The sequence below is a fragment of the Cygnus atratus genome, chromosome 2, assembly GCF_013377495.2.
Source record: "Cygnus atratus isolate AKBS03 ecotype Queensland, Australia chromosome 2, CAtr_DNAZoo_HiC_assembly, whole genome shotgun sequence".
Taxonomy (NCBI): Eukaryota; Metazoa; Chordata; class Aves; order Anseriformes; family Anatidae; genus Cygnus; species Cygnus atratus.
In genome coordinates this window covers 104999267-105012126 of record NC_066363.1, presented here as the reverse complement: position 1 = coordinate 105012126, position 12860 = coordinate 104999267, and the positions used below count along the sequence as shown (strand labels likewise).

Genomic DNA, 12860 nt, shown 5'->3' with positions numbered 1-12860 from the left:
AGTTTCTAACTAGATAGTAATAACTAGAGTCTGGGAAGTGTTTCTGGCTTTAACAGCATTATGAGAAGGAGCTCATGCAGTCACCTTTCATGTTGCACTGCTGCATAAACGCTCTGCTCTGAGCACTAACCTCCATGCCCTCAGTATTTCTCAACCTGCAATTCAAACAAGTGCTAAGATTAAAGGGAAGACAGAAAGAATGTACCCATACCTGTGGATTTTATTTTCAAGTAACTACAGCTACTGCTACGAATTTCTTTTTCTGTGTTTGGGTGACTGCCTGCATATGTGTTCTCCACAATGAGGGTGGTGAAACACTGCAGCAGATTGCCCAGAGAGCCTGTGGGATCTCCATCCTTGGATGCAATCAAAACCTGACTGGACAAGGTCCTCATCAACCTCATTAACTTTGACGTTAGCATTGTCTTGAGCATCTTTGATCAACAGGGATGGACCAGATGACCTCCAAAGCTCCCTTCTAACCTATATTATGATTCATTGATATTATAACTTGGGCCAATTTCAAGCCCAGTGCCACAGACTTGCATTCATCAAACAGCAGATCACAGGGGCCTTCATACGGGTAAGTATCTAAAGTCCAGCACAGTCCTTAACAGAAAACACCATTGACAGACTTTTCAGCAAGGCCTTAGCTAATATAAATCAGTCATGGCACAATGCATTAGTCATGTTAACAGGATTTGAGTAGGGATGGCCAACCCCCACAGTTACTCCACAGTGGAGACAAATATCTGAGAGATAATATGTAGGGTTTGTACCTGTGCATATTAAAAGACAGTTCTTCATATTCAGAGCAAATAATACAGCTCAAGCTTTGTGCATCCAGAAGGAAAACACAAGTAAATTGCTTATACAGGAACAGTTCGATGTCTCTTCATTAATAATGTTATGGTTAACAGGAAGACAAACTTCATAGAAAAACACACAAGTAAATATGTTGTCAAAGGTACAAATGCAATAGGATATTGTGTTGTTCAGTGTCTCATGACACAGGAATCAGGTTGTTTAACATCTTATGATCTAACAGTGTTCTCTGCAGACTGGAAAAAGATGATGCTTGCTTTTCTTGACCCAAGAAAAAGACATATGTAAGTCAGTTGCTGTAATGGACAAAGCTAAGGAAATCTGAGACTTCGTATTGTAATTATATCTCTAAAATGGACTGCAGGAGCCTTATTCCTCCATCTCAGTGGCAACAGGACAAAGTGTCGTGCAGCAGGAGTCTGTAGATCATGGTCAGGTGGCTAAGAACACACAACAGATGGAGAGGAGATGGTAAGAGGGACGAACCATCCCTAGGAGTCAACTGTACGCTGAGGATCCTGAATCTCTAGTTGTCAGTGTTATCAGAGAGGGGAATGGTTGCAGCTGCAGTCAGACGTTAGCAGAACTTGTGGCCGAGGACAATCCTTTGCTGTACCCAGGCCTTTTTTTTTTTTTTTTTTTTTTTCCTCCTCGGGGTGCTGTTGTGAGATCTGCAGGTGAAATCCTTCACTGGGATGTTGAGGACACCTGAGATTTGCAGTGCCCAAGGCCACAGCATAAGTTGGTCAAGCCAGGGACAATACCATAACTAGCTTCAAACACCAACTGGGTCAACATGATCCAAACAGAAACCCATCACCCTTCAAAGGAGGGATTCTGCAGACGTGGGCTCTGTTCCCTCTGTCTGTGGGACATGGTACCGCTGACAACTCTGTACTTAGTTACTGGACCTCTCCTGAGCAGCAGCAATACTCACTGTGGGCTGGATACCAAGCAGTATGCTTTGATGAGCCTGTACTCAGGAGGTAGACTGCTGGCTGGTAGACTGTCAAAGGAAAGCAGAAAAAAGCAGACTGGGATCCTCATTCACTGAGGAACTGAAGGGCTGACAGGCAAATTAATTAGAAACCAATTATTTAAGGTGAGAGAGATGTAAAAAGATAGTAGAAGAAATGAGTCAAGATCATTCTATTATGACTCCAATGAGTCATAAAAAAGTAAATTCAGAAAAGGACACATCCATAAAACACAGTTCCTGTTGTGCTGGATGATTCAGAAGGATGACATGCTCTTAACCACATCTTCTGCGTGTCACAGGGAAGCCACAACAGAGCAGCTTCGATGAGCACCACGAGAATCCCTGGTCTTGGGTGTTGGTGGTGCCCAGTAACCCAGACTCTGAACAAACATGGGAGCTATCTCGGAGAGACGAACTGTCATACCCCAAGCAAACCTATTATCAGCATAAACTTAAGTACACATGTAGTTGCTTTGGATAGGGGATTGGGACTGTAAGAACACAGATTTTAACAAAACAATATTGTTTTATAATTTCTGTTCAACTGTTCTTAAGAACGTAATTTCCAAGCCTAACAATTCTCAGTTTCACTGCATCAAAACTGCAAAGGTTGCAACTATCATAACACCTGAAGCAGCTCATGTTCTTTGTTCCTACAGCCATTAAACAGGGATAAAGCACAGCAAACAACACCTGTTTTCTGTTCAGAAAGCTTTTAAAAACTTGCCATCACACTCACTTTTAAAAACTGGAATAGGCCATGTAAAAAAAAAAAAAAAGCCCAAACCAACCAAACAGAAATCAGTGTCATACAAATTCTATCACCTTTGGTGAACAGTGTTTTTTTAGTTACACGCAACAAAAACACAAATACAATTGCCTGTTAATAACACTCAAGTTTCCATGCCAAGATAGGAAATGAAAGACAGCATCTGCAGTATCTGCTGCAGTGCCCGCTGCCTGGTGAAAGCTATCTTGATATTCATAGAGATATAAGATAGAAGGACCAAGATCTTCATACATATATGAGCAATCTGAAAAAAAAAAAAAAGACAAACTGACAGGAAGGTGCTTGGTATCTCATTAATTTGACAGTTTGTATTTCAATATGACATTTGAAGCGCTAGAAGAATATAGAAGTGCTGTTGAAATGTAAATCCGCGGTGATGTTCAGGCTGTTTTTAATGATTATATCTTTGTTCGTGATACATCTGCTGAAAAATGATACCAGCCCTCTGAAGCAGATTCTGTAAAATTAAATACTATTTTTAGGACCGTGAACTTGCTCAATTTTGTCAGACTTTTTTTCCCCTTACAGTTCTCTGCCCTACTACTTATTAGTGGAGTATTACCACATTGTGAAGCTAAACATTATTTCATTTGTATTTTAATGACAACATTCTTCATGTATTTCACTGCCTTTCCAAACGCTGCAGTAAAGAAAGGGTTGCCTTTGTTTCCCCATTCTATATTAGTTTTTGATGTGTCTTTGCCTTATTACTGGAACCTCTTCCTTTATTCATACCTAAATACGACTCCTGCTCCAAATCCCCCAAAGTTTGCTTTTTTCTTCCATAAAGCTGTTCATTTTGATTTTCCCCTAACATTCTAACTACTTCAGTTCTGAAACACTTTCTGAAATACGTACGGAAAGATAGGGGTAGGTTTGTCTTCTGTGTAGGAACAACACTCAGTCCATCTACTGCCAGCAAGCAAGTGAACAATAGAAAAGCAAAGTCTGTTTTTGTACTAGCACAGTAACACACACATATATAACCCTGAAAGATAAGAGATTTATCTGAAAGAGAATGGGTCACTGCTTTTATAGATTTTTAAAGTATTTACGAAATCTACATAGGAGAAAAAAAAAGGCGGGGGGTGGGGGGGTGGGGGGGATAGTCTAGCCTGAAAGTAAATTCACAGTATTTTGATGAAAAGTCTCTCAAGGGTATTAGAATTGTCTTGGCAGCAAAGAAAAATAGGCTTATTATTTCAGGTAGTATGTAAAATCTACAGAAAGATTTTGGCTTTTGTGATTAGGGCTCAAAGAATCTGGATTCTACGCTGGTTCTGCCACACACTCTGAATGTCACACTGGGCAATTTCCCTGATGTCTGGAGCTTGATTTTTCCTTCTCTAAAATGAGAGCAGCTTTTGTCTTCTCCCACCAGTCATTCATCTTGGCTACCACATAATTAAGTCACCGGGACTACTCGGAGAACCTCAGGTTCAGCACACACTTCATATATCTACTGCTGGTCTGGGTTTTAAGCTATGAAGTATGCCATTGCATTTGCATATATAAGTAGCATAACAGACAGACATCAACTGGAGGATCTGAGATTTGCAAACAGACAACATTCCAGAAAGCTGGGCGGCCAGGAATTGAAAAGATCTTAACTTTTAAATAAGCATTTTCCTTATGTAAGAGAATGAAGTACTTTAAATTGAAAAATAATTTTGCTATAATACGTCCAAATAAGTGGTAAAACTCACCCATCACAATAGCATGTTTTTCTCCTTTTCTCTCATTTAACTGTCCTTACCTAAATTTTTCAGACTAACTTTTTATTTAACATCTAGGAACGACTCTGCAATGGTAAAAAAAAATTGTATTTCCATACATTTCCCTTGTGCCAATGCTTTAAATGTTATAGGTCCACCTATGCGACTGACTCTCCTTGTACGTGCAGTGCTCCTTGTCAAAGGTCCTTTACAATTCGTGACGAAAGCACCAGACTGATAAACGGAGGTTAGGTTCAGCATTACCTCTGACTACTAGATCTGCATAAAAAGATTAACGAAAGCTGACAAAAGCAAAGGCCAAATTTTGAAGAAAAATGTATCAAAATAAGAAGTCTGTTTTACTAAACAAAACCACAGCAAAAGCCCTCAAAGTAGGTTAAACTGAACAGAAAACAAAAACAGTTAAAAAAAATACTGCAGGATGTTCAATGTTATACACCCATCCTGGCCAACAACACTCATTAAGAACATTACACCTGTTAATATATGAAAAGATTAAAAAAAAAAAAAAAGAAGAAAAGGGAAAAGAATTATTTTCTGCATGCTTTACTAGTTGTAAGTTTAAAGCAAGCTCCAATAGTAAGCCATACAAAGAGTTATAAACAGGAGCAGCTCTGCTGGAAAATTACAAGGTAAGACAGTGGCCAATGGCCAGAGACCACAAATTACTTCACTGTTTTCATACAGTTTCAACTGGATTTGTTTTCTCCATGCCCAACTAGATGAAACATTCCTTGAAGATCTAGGAATTGCACGAAGCTTTCAGTCCCAGGACAAAAGGGAAAGACTCAATGGGATATTCAAGCACAAGCAGCACTCTCCAGAAAAACAAACAAACAAACATAATCTGACATGGTACAAAGTATATTCAAAAGCAAGCACTGATTCACGACCACCAAATGGTGATTTGGGGTTAGCAATAACATAGTTTAGAAGATTACACAAGACATCCATGTTCTCTCTAACATTTGTAGCGCCTTGGCTCCAAAGCAAACAGAGCCCACAGCACGAGGAATGGCACATCCTCCTAAAGGAACAGACCAGATGGAGCTTCTGAAGGCAACTTGTTTACTTTGCAGTGAAAGTCTGCTCCAGACTTGCAATAGCATGAAGGAGATAATCTGAATCTACAGGCCAGAGGTGAAGAGGAAAGCAGCACACACCGACCCAAAAGCCATGATGTAGCCAGAGAAGAGGTCTTCTAAAAAAACTCTGAAGATATATTTTTCATCATTACCTAGAAAGGAGTAGGTGGCGGGCAGTCTGCACTAGCCAAGACCAAAAAAAAAAAAAAAAAAAAAAAAAAAAAACCGCCTGAATTAACATGTTGGCAACAGAGAAGAGAGGGGTGCTTTTAGCAGACGGCAATTAAGCACTTGGCAAGCATCTGGAGGAAAGGAAAGAGTGTGAGTCAAAGATAACGCTAATATCTCAAGTTCAGATAGCAGAGAAAGATAGAGACACAAAGAGAAATGCACGGCGGAGAAATAATGTATTCAGGCAGCAGTACAACATCCACAAGGCCCTACAGAGCAAACAAGCAGAGGTGCAGGGAGCTGCGAAAAAACGCACTTGGAGCAGGGATGGCAACATTGACAGTCATCAAATATTAGGCAGAGACGGTAACACACACCCACAAAAGCAGGTGACTAACTTTTTGGTCAGAGAGAAACAGATATAAAGGAAGTTAATGAGTGAACTGTAAGAGATTTTGAGAGAAAATAGGGGAGGGAGGCTTGGAAGTGAAGGTACGCTGTAAGTGAGAAACAGAACTGGATGGGGGTCTTTCAGGCTTAGTTCTTCTCCCTCACATACTCCTCCCTATCAGTCTAACAGTGACCCTACCTCCTTAACTGAAGCAACAGCTAATCTATGAAGTGTGAACAGCTTGCCTTATCCTAGTTAATTATTTAACCTTAACTTTTTGCTGAAGGTGAAGGTGTTACAGGTGCTTCATAATTTATTATGTAGCTATATTAACCTCTGGTTAATAGAAGAAAGGGACATGATGAAGCATTTAGAATGTAGTCGCCCCTTTGTTTTATCTGCATGTTTAATTCACCATTTGTATTTCATTTTAGTAAATCAAAGTATTTTACTCCACATGCCGCAGCATACAGCAACACTAAAGGATAATCCAAGAAACGTTCTTAGGGTCTTCCATTCATGCCATTAAGGAGAGATCTTGGAGCTTGCTTTCTTTTTAATGATTAACATTACAAACGTGTAAATGCCAGACAAAATTAAGTAATATAAGATGAAAACATCCACACTAGTAGGTCATGGGGAGCACAGAAACTTACCAGTTGCTAAAGAGTTCACTCCAGAACAAAAGCTCAAAGGGGTTGCACTGTGTCAAGTCAAACAAAAGAAAGTGCAAACTAACAAAAACGCCTTTTTGCTTCAGCGAGCCCCAAGACAGATTCAGTATCCTCTTTGGCAAGGAAAGTTCACAGTGCTGCAAGCTCTCATGACTCAACAGCAAATCTTGCTTTGTTGAACGTCTCAACGTCTCAGGTCAAGTGATTTAAATAAAAATTTACATATTAGTGTTCATTAGAAGAAAAGCAAGCATTTAGTCATAGAATTGGAGAAAAAAAAAGCATTTAAGTATGTATTAACCAATTTCTGATGATCTCATTGTACACGTCTTGTGGTTTTTGAGTGCTCAGGGATGTGTTACTGGGAACATCTGATCCGCACTGTTACTAACCTACTGAAAATGCACATCTGACTAAAATTACAGTTAAGCTTTACTCACAGTATTTCCCTCAAATAACCTCAAATAACCTTTGGAAATCCCAAATGTGGAAATCCACATTTCTCCTCCCATCTCCTGCAATAACTGAAGCTTCTGCATGATCAAAAACAGCGGACAACGGCTCTTCTTCCTCCCCAGCAGATAGTCAAGGCAGCATATGAAGGCAAGAGAAATTGAAGGCTAAACAGAGATGAGCCACGCTGTCTACCAGTTCATAAAAATTCCACATGTTCATTTTCATTACATCAGCTAAAGCTGCATTTAAAGAAGAAAGTCTTTCATAATGTTATTTTCCCAACTATAAGCTGCTGGGAGTTCTACACATTTAAAGAAGTGGGAGTGACTAACGAGAATTTCTACATTAAAACATCATTTACTTCACAGGATAATAGATAAACTAAATCCAATATAGATACAGTTTAGATAAACTGGATCAATATTTCCAAGCAGATTCAAAGCAGGAATGTTAGAATGACTCAACGGTAGTGCAAGCTAGTACTGAAAAGCGTAGGTGTTGTTCAAGTAGGTGGGAACACGCTGGATCCACTTCATTCATAAATAAGTATTTCTCTCACTTTAAATCTCTCCAGTATTCAAAAATGAACTTACTGATATTATTAGTTCCATCTTGCAATTCTTGTGTCATTTTCTTAATGGTTAAATTTACAATTTAAATGCAGAGGATGTTTTAGGTTGGGAACCTGGTATCTGGTAAATGAACTGAAGTGAAATTAAATCTTTAGCTCCCTAGAATTCCTGCTTTCTTTGACCACTGACCAAATTCAAAACTGATAAAAAAGTAACTATGTTATCTTAACTATGTTAAAATAAGCCTAATCCACTAACCACGTCATATTTCTTGGCATGCCAACTATGAAATACTGCTACTTGGACATTCAAGGGCTTCTATACCAGAGTCAGAGAAAGACACTAAGCCCTGCCTCTGAGAAATAAGAATTAGAGATCAATTAGAGATATAAATAAATAATAATAAAAAAAGGTCTATGAGCAATTTTTTTCTCTTAAAGTGATTTAATGATTTAGTAGAACTATAAAATGTTACAAAAAATTTATGTTTATTTTTCACAGAACGCCATTAATATCCACTTTAGTCAGAGGAAGTTATTCATGCCCTGCAGTGATACAGCTAACCTAGCTAAAGTAAGAGTATCTGAAAAGAAAAATGCAACATTATATTCAGATACTTAAACAGGTCACCGAAGTACACTTCAGTCTTCCAGAAAAATGATGTGGTAAAGCCTGATTTCCTTTGGCTTCTCAAAAATCAAACTTCCCACTGAACCTATTCAGCACTCCGCCTTCATCACGGGAAGCACAAGTGCTCCGTGGATGGAAGCGGTACAGGTTCCACTCACACACACCTAGGGAAAGAATGGCTTAAATAAAAGGAAATCTTCAGAGAGAAACACGTTTTGGGAGAACAGTTCTTTACTGTGAGGGTGGTCAAACAGTGGAACAGGCTTCCTAGAGAGGTGGTTGGAGCCCCATGCCTGCCAGTGTTCAAGAGACATCAATACACTAATTTTTGGCTAGCCCTGAAGAGGTCAGTCAGTTGGACTTGATGATCTCTGAAGGTCCCTTCCAACTCAACTAATCTATCTCACTCGTATTGCACTGTACGTCTACTTCATACCACGTATACCATTAAAGCAGAAGGGAAACACGAAGTTACAAGACTTAAGAAAAGGAAGCACAGTAACAAGATTTTTGGTATCATTCCTCTGTTTTGTCTTTTTCTGAGGATTAAAAGCAACAGAAAGAGAAATAGATATTAAGATGTGAATGAAACCCTGTAGTCCTACCTACTACAATAAATATCTCAAATCGACCACAGAGGCAATAAAAAAACAGCAGCACTTATTGAAAGCAAGCTCTGATTCAATGTTAGATCATTAGTATTTCTCTCAGCTAACAATAAAAAAAAATCAAAAGCAAGAGCCTCTTTTTTCTTTCACATTATTGCATTTCTTAATTAAGTTTTAACAACGTGAAGACTAACAAATTTATAAGGTTCGTGATGAAAGAAGTATTTCACAACTGGATAAGAAGACAGTAAGATCTTCTGGATTTTTAACAATTACTTAGCTTCTAGACAGTAGCCTGAACAAGAGACAAGTATCAAGCACAAGTTTAAGCACCTTATACATTAAAAAACAAATACGCTAACTCCCACTGGACTATTGATGCAAAAAAAAAAAGCTTCCTTCAGGCATTAAATTAATAGGAAATAACTGAGTTAGAAAAGAGTGATAACAGCACAATATACCAAATCAGCTTCTTTGCGTGCTTTTTTCATCTACATTTTATGTACTTCTAATTCCATCAGTTTTAAATCTTCCACATACTTTTATATTGTGGCTGTTGGAGTACTGAATGTATAACTGAGATGCCTAAGAATGGTAGGGCTTTTTTTTTGGTTGTTTTTGTTGTCATCCCTTCCTCCCCAGATCAAAAAGCCCACACCATACCACCAGGTCAAGCCTACCACTGAAAGCGAACTCACTGAACAGCAGAGGTGCATTTTACATTAATTTCAGAATTGCCTTAGGCAAAATCCATAAAGGAGAAAAAAAAGAAGAGCTCCCTCCATGAAATCACACTAAGAACTATTATTTGGCTTCTATTCATCCCCAGAAAGTGAACCCCTTGTTCGGATTATGCTTTTATTATTAAGTATTTTGCAGGGATCTTGCCCCAGCGCTTTGAAATCTGTCTGTTAAGACCAATCAGTTTGAATTTTCCATAAACCTACTTGATTTCATATGGTAACCAAGAGCTGTCATTCTGCAGAATATCTGTTACATCAATTGCCCTAAAAATTGCTGCAGTGCCATATCTGTAACCAGTAAAAGTCACAGTAAAACAAACTTCTTTTTTTAAAAAAAAAAAGATTTGCTTCACAAATCTTACACACATCAGAAGTTATGCATTGTAAAATACATAGGCCAAAATACTAGTACAGAGGCATAAATTATTTAACGCACACATACACGATGACAATAAATTTTGGCAAACACATTACACACAAAAAAAATAAAAATCAGACCTGCTAATTTTACAGTAGTATAAGAAAGGTCTGAACAGCTCAAGTTATGAAAAAAAAATATATATGATAACTTAACCTTTGTATTCTTCTAGTTTTCTTTTCTAAAATTTAGGATTTGTAGATGTTGAACTGCAGTAATGATATGAAGATACTGCCTACAAAAATTCCAGAACACAAAATCAAAATTATGACATACCAATAATAAAAAAAAAAGAAAAAAAGAAAAAAAAAGATGTAACTGAAGCCTTTTGTTTTATATTTCTTTGTTTGGAAAGCATGATTTCTTCCTTTCTATCAGTAGTTTAATGCGCATATTGTGTGTAAGTTTATAAAAATTGCCACCTTTGCCACAATTCCCCCATCAATTTGGTACTTTGTGAAGAGGCTGGAAAACCCAGCGTCTCTACCACAGAACCTGTAACCAGCAGACTTCATAGAAAAACAGTGCCATAGTATCTCAGAAGCCTCTGAGGCTTTCAGCAGGCCAGGAACACAGGCAGAATGTAGCTTAAATTTTTTTTGCAGTAACAGAAACAACAACAAAGAGAAACGTTGCATTTTTCCTTTCATTCTGATACTCTGAACTATCTTTTATTTCACACAAAAACCCAAGAAGGACAATACAAGGAACCACTAGATTGTATGCACTCAACCAATACCTAAAGCTTAAGTTTTCCCTACTGTTTGACTGAGCACTCAGATTCTCCTCTTGTTCTGAACACAGAAGCAAACTCATCTACTGGCACTTGTCTACTAGAAAACTAGCACCTTAAAGCTAATTAATATGATAGCTATCACATCAATCAATATATATGACAGCTACTGTAGATATGATAGCATATCATTGATATGATAGGTATCACATCAAACAATGTAATAGAACCAAGAGAGGAAGGGTTTTGCAAAAACCGAAGACCTGTACAAATGACCTTATTCTCCCCACACTCTAAGATCCCTTTCAGAGTAATATAAACTGAATTTGCAAACTTCTACTTCCATAGTTAATCTTGTGATAAAACTGTGTAATTCTAATGACTTCACGCATTAACTGCACGAGGAACATTTCTGTGCTTTGAGATTTAACATGAGCACCACCACCTAAGTTACTGCTCCATGTTCTGCTATTTCTGCTTTTCACGTGCAAAATGTTCCTTGGAGGGATCAAAGCCAGTGTGAGGCCTATTCTTCTACCAGCCATTACCTGAAATTCTGTCAGAAGGCCAGGGCTGAATTTTTGCCGCTCTGCTCTTACCCAGCTGACTGAAAGGTTTCCCAGCAGCATCACTCGAACGAAGATTTTGTCACAAATCCCTTGTGACTTTAGGATGAGCGGATTATTGCAGGCACATCATACTACGCTGCAAAATTACAAAGCCTTTACAAGGAGCAGTTGTTTTCTCCTATAAGACCCTGGACAGATGGCAGGATTTGACTATCTATCTCTAAATCAGCTTAGTCAAATATATTATTAGTTCTCCAGCCCAATATTCATTGTGTATTCTTAATGAAACCGTTGAATGAAAAGGGCAATGTGCCAAGCTTAAAGCAAGCAAACAACAGAAATCCATTTTCGTCCAAGATCAACCTCTTCATGGTATGCTGTGCACATTTATACAAATCAAGGACGACAGAGTTCCTCTTGAAAAAGTAGCTCGTTACAAAACACAGAAGATCAAAACCTGAATTCTACTTTTCTGTGTGTTTTCAATTTAATCGAGTGCCTGTTGTTTTGTTGCAGGTATGAAGTAATTCAGGCAAATCAGGAGGTCAGACGACTGCCTGCCACCGAAGAACCACACCAAGAAACAAGCATAATGGGCTTCCAGGTATCTAAAATAACAGGTCCCTCAAAGGCTGGAAGTGCATCATCTCTGTGAGATAATCCCATCAGCAAGTGATGAGCGCTTCACTCATCAGAACAGGCACCTAATGCTGGAGCATGACTTAATGCTGTCAAGAAAAGATGCATGATTCTACTTTGATTTCTAAGAAGCGATCCTGAATCCCTGCTAATTCTCCTCTTAACAGCACAGTGAACCAAGAGCTTTCATAGAATTAGCAGATTTGTACCCAAGCACTCACAGAGAATTTTGGTTTGTTTTTTTTTCAGTGCATAATCACAACTCATTTTGTTGGAAGACAAGAGTCAGCCATATTTTACTATGGGAAATTGTTCTCAAAAACATTTCTGCCTGTCCTCCTTGCAGTGACATTTCTCCTCCCTTGGCACCATAAGGGTAAAGCTTGTGAAGCAGAACTAACGATCACCACTGTGCAGACAGTGATTCTTCACTGCTGCAACTGCCCCTCAATCACAATCTTACTTCTCTTTGCACCAGGGATTAAAAAAAGAATCCTAGATATTAGTATATGCTAAATCAACCCATTTTATACTGCTTGAATTTTGATTATGCAATACTCTTGAATGTAGGTGTGGCATTATTTTTAATGCAAAATTATGACATCTTTTGAAAAACTAACATTCTGTGCTATTAAATGCAGGCTCAGATTTTCATTAGCATGAGAAGTGGTTGATTTTCTTTTTGAGTCAATGTAATGAGTAACAAGTATATTCCTATTTGTATTGAAGTAGAAACAGTATCCTTATATAACCTATACATTTATTTCCCTAAGTTATCCTCTGAAATAGTCAATATTTCAAGTTCCCAATTAAAGAGATTTAAAAGAGAAGTTTTAGTTTC

At 38.2% G+C, this 12860-nt stretch overlaps 1 protein-coding gene across 6 annotated transcripts in view; it reads right to left on the bottom strand.

Moving 5' to 3' along the window:
- The window catches only part of SPIRE1 (spire type actin nucleation factor 1), a 129844-nt gene that overhangs the window by 103263 nt on the left and 13721 nt on the right, over nt 1-12860 (bottom strand). The window contains exon 1 of one of the 6 annotated variants that reach the window (XM_050708480.1): nt 6634-6697. The exons of the other annotated variants lie outside the window; for them this stretch is intronic. The gene's annotated coding sequence lies outside the window, so the exon portion shown is untranslated. Of the gene's footprint in view, nt 1-6633; nt 6698-12860 lie in introns of those variants that run through there. 6 annotated transcript variants of the gene reach the window in all.